The sequence below is a fragment of the Salmo trutta genome, chromosome 30 (genome assembly GCF_901001165.1).
Source record: "Salmo trutta chromosome 30, fSalTru1.1, whole genome shotgun sequence".
In the NCBI taxonomy this organism is placed as follows: Eukaryota; Metazoa; Chordata; class Actinopteri; order Salmoniformes; family Salmonidae; genus Salmo; species Salmo trutta.
The window spans coordinates 4,704,224-4,727,688 of record NC_042986.1 but is presented as its reverse complement, the minus strand read 5'-3'; the positions used below and the strand labels follow the sequence as shown (position 1 = coordinate 4,727,688).

At 42.6% G+C, this 23,465-nt stretch overlaps 1 protein-coding gene across 1 annotated transcript in view; it reads right to left on the bottom strand.

The window, feature by feature from the left end:
- LOC115168976 (histone-lysine N-methyltransferase PRDM16) overlaps positions 1 to 23,242 on the bottom strand; it is a 384,212-nt gene extending 360,970 nt beyond the window's left edge. Inside the window, exon 1 of the mRNA XM_029724556.1 lies at positions 23,187 to 23,242. The gene's annotated coding sequence lies outside the window, so the exon portion shown is untranslated. The remainder of the gene's footprint in view (positions 1 to 23,186) is intronic.
- Between the last annotated feature and the right edge of the window lie 223 nt (positions 23,243 to 23,465).

The window sequence follows — 23,465 nt, the reverse complement described above, 5'->3', positions numbered from 1 at the left end:
GATGACTTGGCATCAAAGACAAGGCTCTGAAAACAAAAATCTTTCCCGTATCCACGGGTCTTGCCCCGAGCCGTGTCCGGTAGATAAATAGTGAGGTGTCAAAAGAGGAGGAATGGGAATCCCACACCAAGTTTTAATTAAATGGAGAGAGGTGAAACGACAAAAATATCTGTTCCGAGGTCAAGGGGAGAAAGGCGAAGCTCAGGAGATATCGGAGTGCAGCCAAACTCACCTCAAAAGAGGGAACAGGAACAATCAAAGGGTTTATAATTCTTTGACACATTTCTGTGTAATTTCTACGGTTGATTATCTTGAAATGGACGTACTAAACTACTCAAAAATAGGCAAACGTACTTAGGCACTCAAGTCTTTTCAATATAATTAAAGGTTGTGTGAGTGAACTAAATTACAGGGAGTGGCCTATTGAGTGTGCGATTGTGTGTATAGAATATTTTTTTGTGACTGCTGACCTCTAAAATATTACCACAGCAGGACCACCTAATGCCAGACAAGTGTGAGATCTCAGCATGTTTTCACAGCAGCTTGGAAGATGAAGGGGAAAGAATTTGACAGGCAAGCATGGAGCAAAAGAAAATAGAGGGAAAAAAGGAAAAAGCAAACACGTTTGTCTGGAGCTTGGGGGGATTTGACAGACAAGCCAATCCTCAGGTCCAAAACATTTGTTTTGAATAACGTTGTCGTCCCAGTTAAAAGTTGAATTGACATCACTTGAAAAACCTCAGGAACTTGAGGGAATGTTCAACGCAGTTTGAGGATGAAGAAAAGCCATATTGGTCATTTCAACCGCTTGTAAAACACAATTCAGAAACCGGATCTCAGTTTCCATTTTTTTCAAGCTAAATAATGTTGGTTTACTTGATGGAGAGAAGGATAGAGCAAAAATACTTCTAATTTGCGAAGACTCTCCTCATTACAGTCTACAGAAACAGGCTGTAAGAGCTGATATTTTAACTATTTATAATGTTTTTTTTATTCGTTTTTTTACATACTATTGAAACATTTTTGGATTGGATTAGAGATAATATCAAGCAATGCCCCACAGTTTCATGTTGAACCAGGTGAGATGAACAGCTAGGGCATACAGCGCCTTCAGAAAGTATTCACACCCCTTGACCTTTTCCACAGTTTGTTGTGTTAGAAAGTTAAATGTATATCCATCACTCTCCTTGCTCAATAGCCCGTACACAGCCTGGAGGTGTGTTGTGGGTCATTGTCCTGTTCTAAACTAATGATAGTCCCACTAAGCCCAAACCAGTACACATTGACTCGGTACCGGTCTACTTGGTAAATATTTTATTCTTCTTGAACTGCATTGTTGGTTAAGGGCTTGTATGTAAGCATTTCACAGTAAAGTCTTCACTTGTTGTATTCGGCGCATTTGACAAATAAAGTTTGATTTGATGACGTATCGCTGCAGAATGCTGTGGTAGCCATGCTGGTTAAGTGTGCCCTGAAATTCTAAATGAATCACTGACAGTGTCACCAGAAAAGCACCCCCAAACAATCACACCACCTCCACCATGGAACCACACATGCAGAGATCATCCGTTCACCGACCCTGCGTCTCACAAAGACATGGCGGTTGGACCCAAAAATCAAACATTTTGACAGATTTCCACCAGTCTAATGTCCATTGCTTGTGTTTCTTAGCCCAACCAAGTCTCTTCTTATTATTGGTGTCCTTTAGTAGTGGTTTCTTTGCAGCAATTCGACCATGAAGGCCTGATTCACCCAGTCTCCTCTGAACAGTTGATGTTGAGATGTATCTGTTACTTCAACTTTGTGAAGCATTTATTTGGGTTGCGATTTCTGAGGCTGGTAACTCTAATGAACTTATCCTCTGCAGCAGAGGTAACTCTGGGTCTTCCTTTCCTGTGGCGGTCCTCATGAGAGCTAGTTTCATCATAGCGCTTGATGGTTTTTGTGACTGCATTTGAAGAAACTTTCAAAGTTCTTGAAATTTTCCAGAATGACTGACCGTCATGTCTTAAAGTAATGATGGACTGCCTTTTCTCTTTGCTAATTTGAGATAATCTTGCCATAATATGGACTTGGTCTTTTACCAAATAGGGCTATATTCTGTATACCACTCCTACCGTATCACAACACAACTGTCTCAAATGCATTAAGAAGGAAATAAATTCCACAAATTAACTTTTAACAAGGCAAATCTGTTAATTGAAATTAATTCCAGGTGACTACCTCATAAAGCTGGTTGAGAGAATGCCAAGAGTGTGCAAAGCTGTTATCAAGGCAAAGGTACTTTGAAAAATCTCAAAAATAAAATATATTTTGATCTGTTTAACACTTTTTGGGTTACTACATGATTCTATATGTGTTATTTCATAGTTTTGATGTCTTCACTATTATTTTACAATGTAGAAAATAGTAAAAACTTTTGACTGGTAAAGTATATACAGTCGTGGCCAAATGTTTTGAGAATGACACAAATATTAATTTCCACAAAGTTTGCTGCTTCAGTGTCTTTAGATATTTTTGTCAGATGTTACTATGGAATACTGAAGTATAACTGCAAGCATTTCATAAGTGTCAAAGGCTTTTATTGACAATTACATGAAGTTGATGCAGAGTCAATATTTGCAGTGTTGACGCTTCTTTTTCAAGACCTCTGCAATCCGCCCTGGCATGCTGTCAATTAACTTCTGGGCCACATCCTGACTGATGGCAGCCCATTCTTGCATAATCAATGCTTGGAGTTTGTCAGAATTTGAGGGTTTTTCTTTGTCCACCCGCCTCTTGAGGATTGACCACAAGTTCTCAATGGGATTAAGGTCTGGGGAGTTTCCTGGCCATGGACCCAAAATATCGATGTTTTTGTTCCCCGAGACACTTAGTTATCACATTTGCCTTATGGCAAGGTGCTCCATCATGCTGGAAAAGGCATTGTTCGTCACCAAACTGTTCCTGGATGGTTGGGAGAAGTTGCTCTCGGAGGATGTGTTGGTACCATTCTTTATTCATGGCTGTGTTCTTAGGCAAAATTGTGAGTGAGCCCACTCCCTTGGCTGAGAAGCAACCCCACACATGAATGGTCTCAGGATGCTTTACTGTTGGCATGACACAGGACTGATGGCAGCGCTCACCTTGTCTTCTCCGGACAAGCTTTTTTCCGAATGCCCCAAACAATTGGAAAGGGGTTTCATCAGAGAAAATGACTTTACCCCAGTCCTCAGCAGTCCAATCCCTGTACCTTTTGCAGAATATCAGTCTGTCCCTGATGTTTTTCCTGGAGAGAAGTGGCTTCTTTGCTGCCCTTCTTGACAGCAGGCCTTCCTCCAAAAGTCTTCGTCTCACTGTGCGTGCAGATGCACTCACACCTGCCTGCTGCTATTCCTGAGCAAGCTCTGTACTGGTGGTGCCCCGATCCCGCAGCTGAATCAACTTTAGGAGACGGTCCTGGCGCTGGCTGGACTTTCTTGGGCACCCCAAAGCCTTCTTCACAACAATTGAACCGCTCTCCTTGAAGTTCTTGATGATCCGATAAATGGTTGATTTAGGTGCAATCTTACTGGCAGCAATATCCGTGCCTGTGAAGCCCTCTTTGTGCAAAGCAATGATGTCGGCATGTGTTTCCTTGCAGGTAACCATGGCTGACAGAGGAAGAACAATGATTCCAAGCATCACCCTCCTTTTGAAGTTTCCAGTCTGTTATTCGAACTCAATCAGCATGACAGAGTGATCTCCATCCTTGTCCTCGTCAACACTCACACCTGTGCTAACGAGAGAATCACTGACATGATGTCAGCTGGTCCTTTTGTAGCAAGGCTGAAATGCAGTGGAAATATTATTTTGGGATTCAGTTCATTTGCATGGCAAAGAGGGACTTAGCAATTAATTGCAATTCATCTGATCACTCTTCATAACATTCTTGAGTATATGCAAATTGCCATCATACAAACTGAGGCAGCAGATTTTGTGAAAATTAATATTTGTGTCATTCTCAAAACTTTTGGCCACGACTGTACAAATGTATGTGGACACCCCTTCAAATTTATTTCAGCCATGCAATCTCCATAGACAAACAGTGCCAGTAGAATGGCCTTACTGCGGAGCTCGGTGACATTCAATGTGGCACTGTCATAGGATGCCACCTTTCCAACAAGTCAGTTCATCAAATGTCTGCCCTGCTAGAGGTGCCCCGGTCAACTGCAAGTGCTGTTATTGTGAAGTGGAAAGTCTAGGAGCAACAACGGCTCAACAATGCAAAGTGGTAGGCCACACAAGCTAACAGAATGGGACCACCGAGTGCTAAAGCGCGTAGCGCGTTAAGACCGTCTGTTCTCGGTTGCAACACTCACTTCCAAGTTCCAAACTGGCTCAGGAAGGAATATCAGCACAAGAACTGTTCATCGGGAGCTTCATGAAATGGGTTTCCATGGCCAAGAAGCTGCAAACAAGGCAAATATCACCATTCGCAATTCCAAGCATCGGCTGGAGTGGTGTAAAGTGAGCCACCATTGGACTCTGGAGCGGTGGAAACGCGTTCTCTGGAGTGATGAATCACGCTTCACCATCTGGCAGTCTGACGGACTAATCTGGGTTTGGCGGATGCCCGGAGAACGTTACTTCCCCCAATGCATAGTGCCAACTGTAAAGTTTGGTGGAGGAGGAATAATGGTCTGGAGCTGTTTTTCATGGATCGAGCTAGGCTCCTTAGTTCCAGTGAGGGGAAATCTTAATGCTACAGCAAACAATTACATTCTAGACGATTCTGTGCTTTCTACTTTGTAGCAACAGTTTGATGTTCCAACATCTAGTGGAAAGCCTTCCCATAAGAGGTGAAGCTGTTACAGCAGAAAAGGGGGGACCAACTCCATATTAATGCCCATGATTTTGGAATAAAATGTTCTACGAGTCGGTGTCCACATACTTTTGGTCATGTAGTGATAAATATTCACTGCCCTGAGTCAATACATGTTATAATCACCTTTGGCAGTGATTACAGCTATGAGTCTTTCAGAAATGTATTAGAGCTCTGTCAAGTTGGTTGTTGATCATTGCTAGACAGCCATTTTCAAGTTTTGCCATAGATTTTCAAGCCAATTTAAGTCAAAACTGTAGCTAGGCCACTCAGGAATTAACATTCACTGTCAACTTTGTAAGCAACTCCAGTCTATATATGGCCTTGTGTTTTAGGTTATTGTCCTGCTGAAAGGTGAATTTGTCTCCCAGTGTCTGTTGGAAAGCAGACTGAACCAAGTTTTCCTCTAGGATTTTGCCTGTGTTTAGCTCTATTCCGTTTATTATTATCCTAAAAAACTCCCTAGTCCTTGCCGATAACAAGCATACCCATAACATGATGCAGCCACCACCATGTTTGAAAATATGAAGAGTGGTACTCAGTGATGTGTTGTGGTGGATTTGCTCCAAACATAATGGTTTGTATTCAGGACACCAAGTTCATTTCTTTGCCACATTTTTTGCAGTTTTACTTTCCTGCCTTATTGCAAACAGGATGCATGTTTTGGAATATTTTTATTCTGTACAGTTTTCCTTCTTTTCACTCTGTCATTTAGTTTTGGATTGTGGAGTAACTACAATGTTGCTGATCCATCCTCAGTGATCTCCTATCCCACAATTAAACAGTGTAACTGTTTAGAAATTCCCATTGGCCTCATGGTGAAGTCCCTGAGCAGTTTCCTCCCTCTCCAGGAACTGACTGGTGTAGTGACACACCATCCAAAGTGTGATTAATAACTACACCATGCTCAAAGGGATATTCAATGGCAGTTTTTTGGACCCATCTACCAATTACTGCCCTTCTTTGCAAGGCATTGGAAAACTGGTCTTTGTGGTTGAATATGTGCTTGAAATTCAATGCTCGACTGAGGGACCTTACAGATTGTATATGTGGGGTACAGAGATGAGATAGTCATTATTAAAAACTCATTTTAAACACTATCATTCCACACAGAGTGAGTCCATGCAACTTATTATGTGACTTGTTAAGCACATTTTTACTCCTGAACTTATTTAGGCTTGCCATAACAAAAGGGTTGAAAAAGGAGCGGTGTGTTGTGGGAGGACAGCTGTCTGTTTATTTGGGAGGAGAGTTCATGTTCATCTCTGGGGGCCTCTGCTCTGCTGTCAGACGTGTGCTACTGCGGTGGGCGCTGTGCTGCAATCTGCCTGCCCTCGCCTGCCTTTTGTATACTGAGAGAATACAAATGGTGGCCATGCTAGCTGGCGCTTTGCCTTGGGGACTCCCAGGTGATGGCGTCACACAGAACAGGGTTTTAATAGAGCAATTTGTTTTCTGTCAAAACGCAGCCCATCTCCCCCTCTCCTGCCGGCACAATTGAGCTATGATTTGGCTGAACTGCACAGGGATTTTATTGATTCAGCCCTTTAATGGAGCTGTCTGTAATAAAACGCGAATAAGAGAGTGAATTTGAGGGTTTGCATGTGTGGGTGTTTGTGTTCGTGCGTGCGTGCGTGCATGCGTGCGTGTGTCTGTGTGAATTTACAATACATGGTTTAGCCAAAAGAGAATGTTGTTAGCATAATTAGCGTGTCATTTAATACAGTTTAAAATTGATAGCATAATTAGCAACGCAGTATTATTTACAGTCGTCATTAAATACAGTCATCAACTGCTTATTGTTGGTACAAAAAAGATTAGACAAACACTCACTGTATGTACTTGAGAATTAATCTGTTTTAAGAGTCAAAACATCCACTGTGCAGATGTGAGCAAGACTGAACAGTTTTAGCGATGAGATGCTAACTGAGGAGAGCGTAGCATAGCATAACATAGCAAAACCTAACCTAGCATAGCCTAGCGGATGGCTGTGTGGAGCTCTATCTGTGGGGTTAGAGACCCTGGTGAATGGACAGACTGAAGAAGTGGAGTAGTCAACACTCTTCCTCTGTGTATTATTTTCTCACTAAGCAAAGTGCTGTCTGTCGGGGTGCAGTGGGAGCAAGGTAGGGGGTGGGGGGGGGGGGGGTCCTCGGGAGACTTTACAGAATCCTGCCGAATGGTAATGGACTTCGGATACATACTTTACAAACTCTCTTTGGCCACCCCTTCCTTCCCTCCCACCCCTCAAACCGACTCCCTTGTGCCTCCAGCCCCCACCCCTCCAACCTCTTCTATCCCGTGCACCCCTGACCCCCTCCTCATCTCTCTTTCAACAAGAGCAGTTTGTCAGGGTCAGAAAGCAAGTTAAAACCCCTATTAATGAGAGGGGGGGAGAGAGGAGAATAGAGAGAGACGGGAGGATAGAGAGAGAGAAATGTATGGTAGTGGTGGGGAGGGAGGGACGGAGAGAGAGAAACGAGAGGGGTGGCTGGCAGTGATGTCAGCCATCAAAGCCGGGGAGAAGAGAAGGCCAGGTGGTTGTGGGAATCCGGCCCCCTTTCCTCTCCAGGACTCTCTGGGTTCTGTGTAGTAATTAGAAGGCAGCAATGCAGCGGGGCCTGGCCGAGGTACAGGATAGCCCCTCGGAGAGAGGACAATTTGCACTTCTACTGGAGCTGCCAGCAAGGACACAAAGAAGAGGAAAAGGGAAACTATGGCATCTTTTATCAGGCTGGACAAAGACACCGCATCCTTTCAAAGAGCTCCCAAGAGTCTCCCTGGCGTTCCGCAGGAGGTCGTCCACCGAGACGTCAGGTCACCCCACCTCCCACACACAGTCACACACACACCTTCTTGAATGAACTGCTCAAGGTGTCTGATAAGGTGCCAGTCGCAGCGACAAAATGTTTCTAAGGAGTCAAAGTCAGCATGGAGTGTACAGTATGTTACTTCCTGTTGATACAAAGAACATGGTGGCTAGGCATATTTCTCAATTGTAAAACGACAACACCTTGAGCATGTCTCTTCTGACAACTTCCATCACCTTGCAGACAGAATAAGTTAATACCAATTTCACAAGTTTACAACCCTTTAAAATGATTTGGCCTAATGCAATGTATTCATGATGCATTTGGCCTCCCTCTCCCAGCCTGTTCTCAACTCTGTCGAGAACCAAAATGGCCGCCTATTACCTTTGACATTATCACCCAATCTAAAGAGGTTTGACCTCCCACGACTCAAGAAAGTGAATGCACTAGCTTTGAGTGGGTTTACCCCGACCCCCCACCCCATCCCTGCTGAAGTGTGTCCATGGTAGTGGATGGGTCAAAGGTCAGATGGTTCATGTGATAACTTTTTCCAGGTCTACGGGCCCAGATGAGGGCCTTTAACCCAGTGTCTTTCTTTCCTTCTTTGCTCTCTCCCTCTTAGCTCTCTCTCTCTCTGTCACTCAGTACCCCCGGGTTTCGCACGGCCCAGAGCTGAAAGCTCCATTCACACACCCTCTAACCCAGGGATGTTTTTGCAATTCAATATTTTCACTTGCAGCCTCATCATTACTTTGGAACCGGACACTGGGCAGGATGAGGCTGGGGCTCCAGAGCAGCACAGAGGAATCACAGTGTCAGGAAGGGAAGGGTGGGGGTACGGGGGAGATGAGGGGCTAATGACCCATCTTGAAATGTTTTAGTGCAGACCCAACACCTTGTGTGCTCGGATACAGACGTGCGCACATATACACTCTACTCATTGTTTCACAAACAATCTTACACCAGGTAAATGATGAAGGTGGGGGTAAAAGATAGGTGGGTGGTCCACTGCCGGGAATAAAAAGCCCTAGTCTATGACAGTAATAAAGATCATATGAATTACTTGTAGAATATGACAATGTAAGAATATCTTTAGAGAGAGAATATACTGCATATTCTCATCCCATGAGATATGAAGTTTCTCTGCAGGTCTTTTTGGAAGACTATCTAACGCTGGCTGCTGGCGCTGGCTGTCTAACGCTGGCTGTCTGACGCTCTGGAGAAGGTTTTTATCAAAAATCTCTCTATATTTTGCTCCGTTCATCTTTCCCTTGATCCTGACTAGTCTTCCAGTCCCTACCGCTGAAAAACATCCCCACAGCATGATGCTGCCACCACCATGCTTCACCGTAGGGGTGGGGCCAGGTTTCCTCCAGACATGAGTTGAGTTGACCTAGAATCAGTCTTACAGTTATGAGGAAACAGCACACTGACCTAGGGCCAGTCTCTTTTTAAATTTGTGTATTTAACTAGGCAAGTCCGTTAAGAACAAATTCTTATTTACAATGACGGCCTACCCCGGACGACGCTGGGCCAATTGTGCGCCGCCCTATGGGACTCCCGATCACGGCCGGATGTGATGCAGCCTGGATTCGAACCAGGTGCTGCAGTGACACCTCTTGCACTGAGATGCAGTGTCTTAGACCGCTGAGCCACTCGGGAGCAGCCATCCCTGTGGCTCAGTTGGTAGAGCATGGTGTTTGCAATGCCAGCATAGTGTGTGCAACGCCAGGGTTGTGGGTTCGATTACCCCGGGGGGCCAGTACAAAAAAAGTTTTCAAAAATGTCAAAAAAATTGAAAAATGCATGAAATGAAATGTATGCATTCACTACTGTAAGTCGCTCTGGATAAGAGCGTCTGCTAAATGACGAAAATGTAAATGTAACATGACGCTTGGCATTCAGGCCAAAGAGTTCAATCTTGGTTTTATCAGACCAGATAATCATGTTTCTCATGTTCTGAAAATCTTTAGGTGCCTTTTGGCAAACTCCAAGCATACTGTCATGTGCCTTTTACTGTGTGGCGGCTTCCGTCTGTCCACTCCACCATAAAGGCCTGATTGGTTGTCCTTCTGCAAGGCGCTCCCATCTCCACAGAGGAACTCTGGAGCTCTGTCAGAGTGAGCATCGGGTTCTTGGTCACCTCCCTGACCAAGGCCCTTCCCCCCCGATTGCTCAGTTTGGCTGGGAAGCCAGCTCTAGGAAGAGTCTTGGTGGTTCAAAACATCTTCCATTTAAGAATGATGGAGGCCACTGTGTTCTTGGGGACTTTTAATGCTGCAGAAATGTTTTGGTACCCTTTCCCAGATCTGTGCCTTGATACAATCCTGTCTCGGAGCTCTACAGCAATTCCTTCGACCTCATGGCTTGGTTTTTGCTCTGACATGCACTGACAACTGCGGGACCTTATATAGACAGGTGCGTGTCTTTCCAAATCATGTCCAATCAATTGAATTTACCACAAGTGGACTCCAATGAAGTTGTAGAAACATCTCAAGGATGATCAATGGAAACAGGATGCTCCTGAGCTCAATTTCGAGTACAATAGCAAAGGGTCTGAATACTTACGTAAATTACGTATTTCAATTTTTTTTAAACCTGTTATCGCTTTGTCATTATGGGGTATTGTGTGTAGATTGATGAGGAAAAACATTAATTGAATCAATTTTAGAATAAGGCTGTAACATAACAAAATGTAGGAAAAAATGATGAGGTCTGAATACCTTCCGAATGCACTTTGGTTGGTGCCTTCATTGATAATGTCCCTGCTTTTAGGGTAAAGTGGGTAACTAGCCCCCCTCAGGCAAACTATGAAAGGAAATATGTAGCTACAGTTTACACTTTTATTATTATTTAATGAAATTTTGTTTTTTGAAAGAACTGAAGTACTGACGATTAGTGTGTTAAAATCTATGTAATACAATATATTTTGATTTTTTTGTATTTATCTCTTAAAAGCTAAAGTCTAGGTATCTTATTTAAATGAAATCATTCAAATATTGAAACAAAATGGCTTTGCCCATCATACTATTAATATCCTCACTATGATGAGGTTTTCATCTAATGTCACTCTTTTCATGTTCATGACAAATCATGTCCAAATCATCCTAAAGTGTAACTCAATGAGAAATAAATAATTAAAATCAGCTTCTTCTGGGAACAGGACCTGTCTTCGTTAAATAGTAGAAAACAAATCATTCAGTCAACATTCATTCGGGTTATTGACTATGGTGATATTGTCTATATAAATGTCACTGCCACTGTATTGAAGCCACGGGAGATATTTTCAGTACACATCATTGCATTTTGTATCAGATCGTAGGCTTTGAAGATCGATGCATTGCACTGTTTTTTTCTATAAAGTTACCAGACCAGGACTCAGGGACTAACCCTGGAGATCCCTTCAGACATACAGTATAAGTTACCAGACCCGGATTCAGGGATGGCTAACCCTGGAGATCCCTTCAGACATACAGTATAAGTTACCAGAACCGGATTCAGGGATGGCTAACCCTGGAGATCTCTTCAGACATACAGTATAAGTTACCAGAACCGGATTCAGGGATGACTAACCCTGGAGATCCCTTCAGACATACAGTATAAGTTACCAGACCCGGATTCAGGGATGGCTTAACCTGGAGATCCCTTCAGACATACAGTATAAGTTACCAGAACCGGATTCAGGGACTAACCCTGGAGATCCCTTCAGACATACAGTATAAGTTACCAGAACCGGATTCAGGGATGGCTTAACCTGGAGATCCCTTCAGACATACAGTATAAGTTACCAGAACCGGATTCAGGGACTAACCCTGGAGATCCCTTCAGACATAGAGTATAAGTTACCAGAACCGGATTCAGGGACTAACCCTGGAGATCCCTTCAGACATACAGTATAAGTTACCAGAACCGGATTCAGGGATGGCTAACCCTGGAGATCCCTTCAGGCATACAGTATAAGTTACCAGAACCGGATTCAGGGATGGCTAACCCTGGAGATCCCTTCAGACATACAGTATAAGTCACCAGACCCGGATTCAGGGATGGCTAACCCTGGAGATCCCTTCAGACATACAGTATAAGTTACCAGAACCGGATTCAGGGACTAACCCTGGAGATCCCTTCAGACATACAGTATAAGTTACCAGAACCGGATTCAGGGATGGCTAACCCTGGAGATCCCTTCAGACATACAGTATAAGTCACCAGACCCGGATTCAGGGATGGCTAACCCTGGAGATCCCTTCAGACATACAGTATAAGTTACCAGACCCGGATTCAGGGATGGCTTAACCTGGAGATCCCTTCAGACATACAGTATAAGTTACCAGACCCTGAATCAGGGATGGCTAACCCTGGAGATCCCTTCAGACATACAGTATAAGTTACCAGAACCGGATTCAGGGATGGCTTAACCTGGAGATCCCTTCAGACATACAGTTTAAGTTACCAGAACCGGATTCAGGGACTAACCCTGGAGATCCCTTCAGACATACAGTATAAGTCACCAGAACCGGATTCAGGGATGGCTTAACCTGGAGATCCCTTCAATCTCTACAGTTAGGGAAATCTGCTTTTAGTTTTTTTGCGCATCTCATGTGGAATGATCTCCAAAACTCCTTAAAGTTGGTGGAGTTGGTGCCTCTTGGGCAATTCAGGCGGATGTTAGAGGGCCTTTTTACTGAAGAATGGGTTTGTTTCATTTGATTGTGTTTTCTTTTCATATTTTGTATTTGCTTTCATGTGTTGTGTAATTGATGTTTATATACCTGTAGATAAGATGAGTATAGGTTAATTGTTTTTTATTGATGTGTTCATGCAGGGTTTATCTGCAAAATAGACTGTGGTCTCAGTATGACTCCCTGCTTAAATAAACGTTAAATATTTATGTTTTTAATACATTGGTAAATACCACCAACGTTTGGTTTTGTGAATCTGAATCTGAAAGCCGGAACGAGAAGTAATACCGTAACAGCAAAACCACATCAAGCACACAGCTTAAGAAATAAGATCAGGATTCCTCCAAAAGCAAGGAGGAGTTATTAAGACCAAACGGAGTGGTAATGATTTGTTTGGCATGCCGACGTCAGTGGAGGAAAATTAAGGTCTTCGGTTTGAGGTTTTATATACTTTTTCAGCAAGCCACACTATAGAAACACACCAATATTAGCTTCTCTCTCGGGAGTCTCCATAATCAGCATGCCACCAGTCGTTGAACCTTTTTTAATGAAAATAAATGGCGAGCCAGTGAGATGGACTAATTGTGTTGCAAACAGGGGGGGGGCATGCCATTGATATAATGAATGCAATTTTCAGAGACAGACAGGAGTGGTTGAAGAAGGTTCGACCTCGGGGCAGGGGATTCCAGTACCTGGTTGACTGGGAGGGTTATGGCCTGGGGGAAAGGTGCTGGGTCCCCGCTAGGGACATCCTGGACCCAGGCCTCATTGCTGATTTCCAATGCCGGCAACCCGGTCAACCAGGTATGCGCCCAGGTAGGACGCCAGGTGGTGACCCTAGAGGGGGGGATACTGTCACACCTTGATCTGTTTCACATGTCTTTGTGCTTGTCTCCAACCCCCTCTAGGTGTCGCCCATCTTTCCCATTATCCCCAGTGTATTTATACCTGTGTTCTCTGTTTCTGTTGCAAGTTCGTTTTGTTCATCAAGTCTACCAGCGTTTTTCCCCTTGCTCCTGTCTTGTCAGAGATCCTGTTTTCTAGTTTTCCCGGTTTTGACCATTTCTACCTGCCCTGAGCCTGCCTGCCATTCTGTACCTTGTCACACCACCCTGGATTATTGACCTCTGCCTGCCCTGACCCTGAGACTGCCTGCCGTTCTGTACCTTATGGACTCTGATCTGGATTACTGACCTCTGCCTTCCCCTGACCTGTCGTTTTGCCTGCCCCCTGATCTAGTAATCAATTTTTGTTACTTCGACACTGTCTGCATCTGGGTCTTCTCCTTAAACATGATAGAAGTGGATCTTTCTTCTGAAAGGCGACTGATGCCTCTCTAACCCAGCTCACCATTCTTCCACCAGAAAGTGAAGTATTAAACAAATAGAGGTGCTGCCTGCTGCTGGCCTGGTGAAGTCCGCATGGCTACCAAAGATAATGATAATGATGCCTCAATTACTTCTGAGAATCTCCACATCCCCCCCTCCCCTCCCCTCCCATCAGACAGCAAATTTGTCAAAAGCCCAATGATCGTCCAGCGTAATTGTCCAGACCAGGGGGCATTATTGTGGCAAATAAAATAATCTGATCTCAGAGAAGAAGAGAAGAGAGGAGAAAAAAATGGTCTTGGCACAGTTTTGCCCGAGCCCCTGAGACGTTTGAATCCACTCCTAATGAGACACTACATGTCCATCTTTGTGATTATGACAATACAGAGAGAGAGGGAGGGAGGCGACAATGAACTTTGAGACTGGTAGTGACAGAGAGGGGGGGGGGGTAGTGGAGATATACACTTACGGGGGAGACCAGAGAGGGAGCCAATGCTTTAAAAGCACAGTCCAATGAGAGGGGGGCACTTTAAAGTAGCGCCATGCTAAACGGCATCAGGTAGCCTAGTGGTTAGAGCGTTGGGCCAGTAACCGAAAGGTTGCTAGATTGAATCCCTGAGCTGACAAGGTAAAAATCTATCGTTCTGCCCCTGAACAAGGCAGCTAACCCACTGTTCCTAGGCTCTCATTGTAAATAAGAATTTGTTCTTAACTGATTTGCCTAGTAAAATAAAAGTAAAATTTTAAAAATTAAAACATCTCAAAGACAAAAAAGAGGAAGTCTCTGGGGAGGAGAGTTTTGTCTCCTTAGGTTTGTCTCTACAGGATGAAGGGAATATAAGGGTCTGGGGCAACATACCATTCTGATAGGGGAAGCACAGTACAGCAGCAAGCCAATAGGGAGTGAGTGAGTAAGATGTAAATCAAGTGATTATTTACTGTATGTGGGCATTTAACTAAGCATGCAAATGCCTGTGGAATTTGAATTAAGTTATCAGGACCATAGAACACAATTAACTTTAAAAGAAAAGTCATGTGCCATTTATCACTGACTAGTCACAACGCAGAGCAATCCCTGGGATATTACAGTTCTCTGAATCATGAGTGCAGCTTAAATGTGCGAATTGCCCAGTCAACATCCCATCTGTTTTAAAAAATGATTTTAAAAAGCCAAACAGCGGGGATGTAATCACAGCAAGGCATGGTCGGAGAGAAAATGATTGTGTTTGCATTCCACTAAAGAAACGAGAAGGAAGAATGTTTTTTTACAGACAGGGTCATGTTCATTACTCACCAAATGGAAGAAAACAGAAAAAACTGCAAGGGCCTACCTAGATTCATCCAATAAGAAATCTAATCTTCTGTTGCAAAACCCTTTATAACCTATTTCAGTTGTGTGCTGTAATGAACAAGACCCAGGCCCTCTCTTAGTCTTTTCGGTTGTCTGGGTGATAAGTTTGACTGACTCTCTGCTAGACATAGCACAGCACCGACTGGAATACGATACACAGAAATGCCTTTAACTGAAGTGGAAAGACTTTTTTTGCCCCCTCGCAAACGCATACCACTCCGCAGTATGCCTCCTGTCTATTTATATCACATCTCATCTTCGGCACGCAAGTTAAACTGCCAAAACATTGGGAGATTGCAGCCCTTTACAAATATAGTGAATTAAGTCGCATAAAGTGGCTGGCGAAAGTATTCACCCCCCTTGGCATTTTTACTATTTTGTTGCCTTACAACAATGGATTTTTGGGGGGTTTGTATCATTTGATTTACACAACATGCCTACCACTTTGAAGATGCAACATATTTTTTATTGTGAAACAAACAAGATATAAGACCAAAAAAATGAAAACTTGAGCATGCATAACTATATATAAGTCAATACTTTGTAGAGCCACCTTTTGCAGCAATTACAGCTGCAAGTCTCTTGGGGTATGTCTCTATAAGCTTGGCACATCTAGCCACTGGGATTTTTGCCCGTTCTTCAAGGCAAAACTGCTCCAGCTCCTTCAAGTTGGATGGGTTCCACTGGGGTACAGCAATCTTTAAGTCATACCACAGATTCCCAATTGGATTGAGTTCTGGGCTTTGACTAGGCCATTCCAAGACATTTACATGTTTCCCTTAAACCACTCGAGAGTTGTTTTAGCAGTATGCTTAGGGTCATTGTCCTGCTGGGAGATGAACTTCCGTCCCAGTCTCAAATCTCTGGAAGACTGAAACAGGTTTCCCTCAAGAATATCCCTGTATTTAGCGCCATCCATCATTACTTCAATTCTGACCAGTTTCCCAGTCCCTGCCGATGAAAAACATCCCCAGAGCATGATGCTGCCACCACCATGCTTCACTGTGGGGATGGTATTCTCGGGGTGATGAGAGGTTTTAGGCTTGCACCAGACATAGTGTTTGCCTTGATGGCCAAAAAGCTCAATTTTAGTCTCATCTGACCAGAGTACCTTCTTCCATATTTTTGGGGAGTCTCCCATATGCCTTTTGGCGAACACCAAATGTGTTTGCTTATTTCTTTCTTTAAGCAATGGCTTTTTTTCTGGACACTCTTCCTTAAAGTCCAGCTCTGTGGAGTGTACGGCTTAAAGTGGTCCTATGGACAAATACTCCAATATCCACTGTGGAGCTCCTTCTGGGTTATCTTTGGTCTCTTTGTCCGTGAGTTTTGGTGGGTGGCCCACTCTTGGCAGGTTTGTGGTGGTGCCATATTCTTTCCATTTTTTAATAATGGATTTAATGGTGCACAGTGGGATGTTCAAAGTTGTGGATATTTTTTTTATAACCCAACCTTGATCTGTACTTCTCCACAACTTTGTCCTTGACCTGTTTGGAGAGCTCCTTGGTCTTTATGGTGCCGCTTGCTTGGTGGTGCCCCTTGCTTAGTGGTGTTGCGGACTCTGGGGCCTTTCAGAACAGGTGTATATATACTGAGATCATGTGACAGATCATGTCACACTTAGATTGCACACAGGTGGACTTTATTTAACTAATTATGTGACTTCTGAAGGTAATTGGTTGCACCAGATCTTATTTTGGGGCTTCATTTTAAAGGGGGTGAATACATGTGCATGCACCACTTTTTATTTTTTTATTTTTTATAATGTTTTGAAACAAGTAATTTTTTTAAGTTCACTTCACCAATTTGGACATTTTTTTGTATGTCCATTACAAGAAATACAAATAAAAATCAATTTAAATTACAGGTTGTAATGCAACAAAATAGGGAAAATGCCAAGGGAGATGCAAGGCACTGTAGTAGTGAGGGGTGGTGGGTGGCAGAGAGATATTTTCCATGTGGATCTGCTGGGGCCTAGCGTGGACAGAGGGGTCCGACTGAGATCTCTGTCACACTGTGCTGATATGCAGGGTCGAGTTCATTATGCCCAAATGGGATGAAACAGGGACGGGCTACCTGGACTTAAGAAAAATTCATTTTCATTTTCCATTATATGTGACTAGCAGTGCTATGCCGAGTCCACGTTGGGTTATGACATTATTTGTGACATTATGAGGCAGACCTGTAGGCAAGGTTAGGGCTGTGAGTACTGACTGAACTGCACTGCTCAAAAACAAGAGCAGGCTTCAGAGGCAGCAGGCTGCATGGGGGTCGGGTGGGCCTCACACACACGTACACACATATACAAACACCTCCGATAAATATTGGGGCGAACATGGCATGCTGGCCAAAATCATTTATCCTGGGAAAATGTGTGTGAGAGAGTGTGTGCAAGAACGAGTGAGTGAGTGAGTGAGTGAGTGAGTGAGTGAGTGAGTGAGTGGGTGAGTGAGTGAATGGCTTCCCTACAGTTAATGAGTGAGTGCCAAGCACTATGGTCTCTTGAGTTTACAGAGACTAAGATGCAGCAGCAGCATAGGAGAGGCCCCATGATAAAATCACCGGAAAGCCAAGCCAGGGGGAAAAAGCCATATTACAACCTACAGTATGTCTTGTGCTAATTGGGTTGTTTGCTCTACAACCTGCTAGTTCGTATGCCTTCACACCCTGATATACAGTATCGGCCTAAGGCCGAGACAATAAAAAGACACAGTGGCAGAATACATTGAAACGCACCTTGTTTCATCAAAAAAACATAAAGCAACATCTGTCTGTTGAAGTCAACAAAACATACAGTTACAAGACCTACAGCATGGTCAAGCAAGTTAACGTTTCTGACATTTTCGGACTACTAAACAACTATTGATTTAGAACCACAGAGAGTTACCGCAAAGCGCAAAGAAAACAGGAGCTGCTTCCACTATTCCAGCACCATTTCCACTTCAACATTTCAACATAATCAAATCACCTCTGCTTAGTCTAATACAGTGGCAACTAAAAGATACCAAAAACAATTTAGTCCAATACACGGAAGCTAAATATGATGTGGCTAGCTAAAATGCTGGCTAGCCTAACTTCCTTTCATGGGCAACGATGCACCAGGCCAACTAGTTAACATTGGCCAACTACATCTAGCTACATCTTGAACTTCCAGTCCAGGGGCACAATGTATGAATTTATAGTTGGATCAGAATCACAGTTATAATTATTTACCAGCACAGAGAATTCAGTAAAACCACAAGTCCAAATCCCTATCTCCATCCATGGCTAATTTAGGAATGGGATGAGTTTAGCTAGCTTGGTCACGACACAACGAGATGCAACAATTGAAGTTTTTTGTCAATGATGTTCGGTTTCTGATGTCATGTGATTGCAACTATTATCTTATCATGCTGCAGCCGTGTCAGTTTAGTCCACTACTACAACTACTACTACCACTACTACTACTACTATTATTATCTTATCATACTGCAGCCGTGTCTGTTTAGTCCACTACTACAACTATTATTACCACTACTACTGCCATTATCTTATCATACTGCAGCCGTGTCTGTTTAGCCCACTACTACTACTACTACTACTACTACTACTGCTACTACTATTATATTATCATACTGCAGCCGTGTCTGTTTAGTCCACTACTACAACTACTACTACCACTACTACCACTACTACTATTATTATCTTATCATACTGCAGCCGTGTCTGTTTAGTCCACTACAACTACTACTACAACTACTACTACTACTACTACTACTACTATCTTATCATACTGCATCCGTGTCTGTTTAGTCCAATAGTACTACTATTACTGCGACTACTACTACTGCTACTAGCCCTGTCCATTAAAAAACTTTTGGAATTATTGTGTGTTAGCACCTAATCTTTCTTGCAGTCTACCTGGGCTAAATCTTATGTCAGCTATTTTAGAAGTGTAAGCCCAGGGGTCTTGAGGCACCATTTTTTTATGGGCTTAATAGTAAAGACATTTATTTTAACAGAAACATGTATTACCTTTTAATGTTTTCTTCTGATTGTCAAACAAATCACTTCAAAAATAGGCTACCTGCGCACGTTCATCCACTCCAAACGAAAAGACATCTGATACAAAACATTCGTCTTGTCGCCTGAATTAATTGATGCGTCTTGCTGACAAATGTACCTTGTTTTATAAAAAGAAAAGTTGGGACACAAGAAAAGTGGCTAAAATACGGGTCGCAAATACAACTGTCTGTCCATTTACCCAAGCTTAACCGTGCGGGAAACTGTGAGGGCCGAGTTGATAATGTTGCACGTTTGCTACTGGGCACAGAGAAATAAAAATGGTATCCAGGAGGTAATCTGACTCTGGGGAAATAGACACAGGGCCTCATCGCCAAAATCCAAAAGTATTCTTTAAAAATCCTACAGCATGGCTATTCAATTCCGGTCGTGGAAACATTTCTGGTTTGGGATTTTTGTATGGTTCTTGAAAGAACCGTCCCGTTTATGGTTCTTCAGAGACCCTAAAATGGTTCCCCTATGGCAGTTTCCCAACCCTCTCCTCGGTCCCCCCAGACGTTTCACATTTTAGTTTTAAACCTAAAGGACTGGGTTGGGCATCCCTCTTAATTAATAACCTTATTTGGTTCCAACTTTCACCTTACTTTTTCAGAGTGTAGCTAACCAATAAATTGTAAGTCTACATTCCAAAAGTTTATTTTCAAATATAAGCGATTTAATAGACTTAATAAGTAGACCTAATTGATTATAATTTCGGTTACATGAGCATGTTCGTCTGTATGTCTGTGTGTCTGTGTGTGTGTGTGTGTGTGTGTGTGTGTGTGTGTGTGTGTGTGTGTGTGTGTGTGTGTGTGTGTGTGTGCGTGCGTGCATGTCCCTTCAAAGCATGGTCTTCACCCTGTGCAACCTCAAATGTTGACAGAAATTAAACTAAATGAAAATGTCTTAAACTTCACATCAGTGGATACATTTCATTTAAGATGTACTTTTAGCATTAGCGAAAATACGGCCCAATTTAACACAACACACACACAGACTGTGTTTACACAGAACATATAGCCATGTCAAACCATTATATGATGTTACAATATGACTCTTATAGAAATCAATCAAGATCCAATTGTGAGGCGTCTGCATAGGTTGCCTAGCTACTGGCCAGATTGCAGACATGCAGACACACCGATACTCCATTTTCATTTTTATCATCTACGATGTTTGCTCGGTTTCAGACACGAGGAAGGCCTGCTGCAGTAGCCTACCGGAAAAGTCACCTGTAATGTTCAACAATTGAATCCTGCCTTAATGGCATGTTGTCAGCACACATCTGTTGTTTATGACCGAATTGCAAACATTTGAACCATCGGATAGGCCTATAAAGACAAAAAATAAAATAAGTATTGTCTAATAAGGGGGGAGAGAAGGGGTGCACAAGCAACTTATGCCAGGGGAGGTCAACAGAGCGGATGCCTGTGCCATTCTACATCAAACTGAATGAACTGTACCGAGAAACATCTACCCAACCCTTTATCCTGCCTCGAATGACAAGAGCGAACAAAAGACCATTTAAAATATTGCCACCAAAATATGACCTAGATTGTATTGTAATACTGTAGGCTATAGCATATGACTCAAATGAGTATATACAAGTGTAATAATAATAATGATAACAATAACAATCATATTAATAATAATAATAATTGTTATAATCAACAACAGGCCTAATAATAATACATGGTGACATTTCGAAAGAGATATAGGCCTACCTTTTTAGGTAAAATAAGATAAACAAACTAAAAAAAAATCATCTAAATTACAGGCCACCTGGCTATGATGCCATGTAACATTTTCATGTAAACATGTAAAAGTGTTTTCAGATATCACTACATATCCAAATAGGCCTATGCTGTACATGTGGGTAAATACGGGGCCGCCACAGCATTTATTGATCAATGCGAGCTTACCCATTTCTACACCGCTCAGGGAGGCGATTCTGAGAGCCGCATCCCTGTGGATTTGAGGATTCTGGACCGGCAAGTCTATATAAATCTCCTTAAATCAGGCCCTTTTCGATTTAATCAGGACTATGACAACTCTGTCGAAATCAAAAAAGGTGCCACCGCTACTTAAATGATGCCAGTTTGGGGGGAAATGTAATAAGTGCAGCCTGCTATAGGACTTCTCTACAGGTAGAGTTTGACAATTATCCCACGGTGTGTATAGCCTCTGTAACTGCACAAATATCCTGTAGGCGTAAGGCCTAAATGTTGTCAACAACTCGGACCCAGCTTTAAATATCCCAAGGCCATATTCATATGATCTTCTTTTTTCTTCTTTTTGCTTTGTTCCAACTTCTTACTACAGCTCAAGGCGAGACAAATTAGGGTCGCTAAGGTCTGAAAGCTTCTCGCCGAGTGAGAGGTCTCCTCAAAGTCATGCAGGCTTTTCTTTTAAATAGCACTCGGATCAAAAGGCAATAAGATCAAGGTCTATTTTATTTACTGTGAAAAAGACCTTCCTGAATTGATAACGATTCTCCCTGAGTGCTGGGCCTACTTTCTCTTCGCAAAGACTTGACAAATGTCCGCGCGTGACACCGACAATTAAAAAACTTGAACCAAACATATACAAGCACAATTACAAGAAACGCTGCTTACAATGTAATAGTTTATTTCTGGTTCCAAACACAATATGTAACTGTTGAAATGTTTACTTGCCTTGTCCTCATTGACACAAATGATTGATCATAATGCGTAGAAAATGGAGGAGGTATACAACCAACGTATTAGGCTACTCGTTCACAGCACGGTCATTTCACCATGTTTGTTAACATAGCGGTGAAATATAAACAACCAATATGCCTTCATTAGAAATGTAACATGCCTTAAATCTGAAAATGTTGATTTTGGATTAACAAAGGCCATATACAATGTTTTTCAGGGGCCTATGCTGAAATTAAAATAAACGACTTCTTTAAATAATTGTAAATATCTTATGCGTTCAGATTCGTTAATAGGCTGCTGATGGATTAAATGCATTAGGCTATACATTTCACCGAGCCCTCACTGGTTTAAGCATTCATCTGCTCGAAGTTCTGAATTTTCAATGACCAACTGCTACATGTCCATAATCGAAACTCATCTTGAAATAATTGATAACACCCAAAACAAAAAATGAATCCTCGTTCGAGTCTGAAAATATGTGTAACACACATTATTGCTTTACCTTTTATGCAGAAAACAAATAACACGTAAATTGATTATATACATTTACAGAAAAAGCCAACTGTATTCATGCATGCGCAATAAGCAAAGCAATCGGAAAGATATCAGAATCCAAGCTGAGAAACATCCTTCTTTATACACAAACATCTACACGATGTTCACATAAATTGTAATGACTGTTTTCCATATATGAGGACAGCAACAGTCCGTAAAGTACCTTCTTTCACAAGAAGCATTATTGATTGCCATTCCCCGAAAGAGGAACAAAGCACCATAGTACTTTAGCGGCCAGAGGGGAAAAAACGACTTCGTGAATGCATTTTCTTCTAAGGTAAAACGGACGGATAAAATGCTTCATGAAAATAGCCATTTCTTTCCAATTTCACATTTGAACGTCTCCCACTTGTCGTCAATGAAGCTTGTGCGGAATGTGCGCACAACTCGGTCCTATTCTGTGCTCCTTCTTTCGCCATGAGCAGTGCTAGAGCGCCCACTATTTCAAAAGACAGGAATATTATTTCACAAGACTTGGAAAAACTCAATAAAAAAGTTACTATCCCTTTCGAAAACTTTTAGCTAACTTTCGGGTAACGATTCTTCGCCGTTTCTAACCTCTGAGAAAATAAATCAAAACTAGTCCACTGCGCAGTTTGTATGGAAATGTTTTTTTCTCTCATATATTTCATATATCTCATATATAGAAATCCACCAGCAGTGTTTCTCAGCACATATGAAAGTTCTGACGTTGGGAACAAGCGAACCCGAGGCTGCAACGGCGCGAAGGCTGGAGACACGAACTAGGATGTTTTAAGGTTACTATTCACATGAAGAGCGAAATGATATCTACGAGGACAAAGACCCGTCCCCCAAAGGAACTGATAAATGACAATGACACATTGGTGACGAGAGTTCGAGCCGCCGACCGAAAGCGTAAGAAGGGAAAAATACCTACTTTTGGCCAGTTTTCTTGCCCTAGCCTTGGATCTCATCTTGTCGGCTTGTAGATTCCTCTCGTCCTCCGTGAGCCCAGAAGCAGCAACAACACTATCTTCATCTCACAAGCATTGTCAGTTTGGACACCTTCGCACATGCGCACGGGCCGTTCAATCTGACACCCTCGTCAGGGACAAAAAAAAACTTTGCAATGTATTCATCATTATCACTTTTTGTCCTATCCTCTCTCCTTTAGATCTCTTATCTCTTTCCTCCTCCTCCCTCTGAGCACCATATC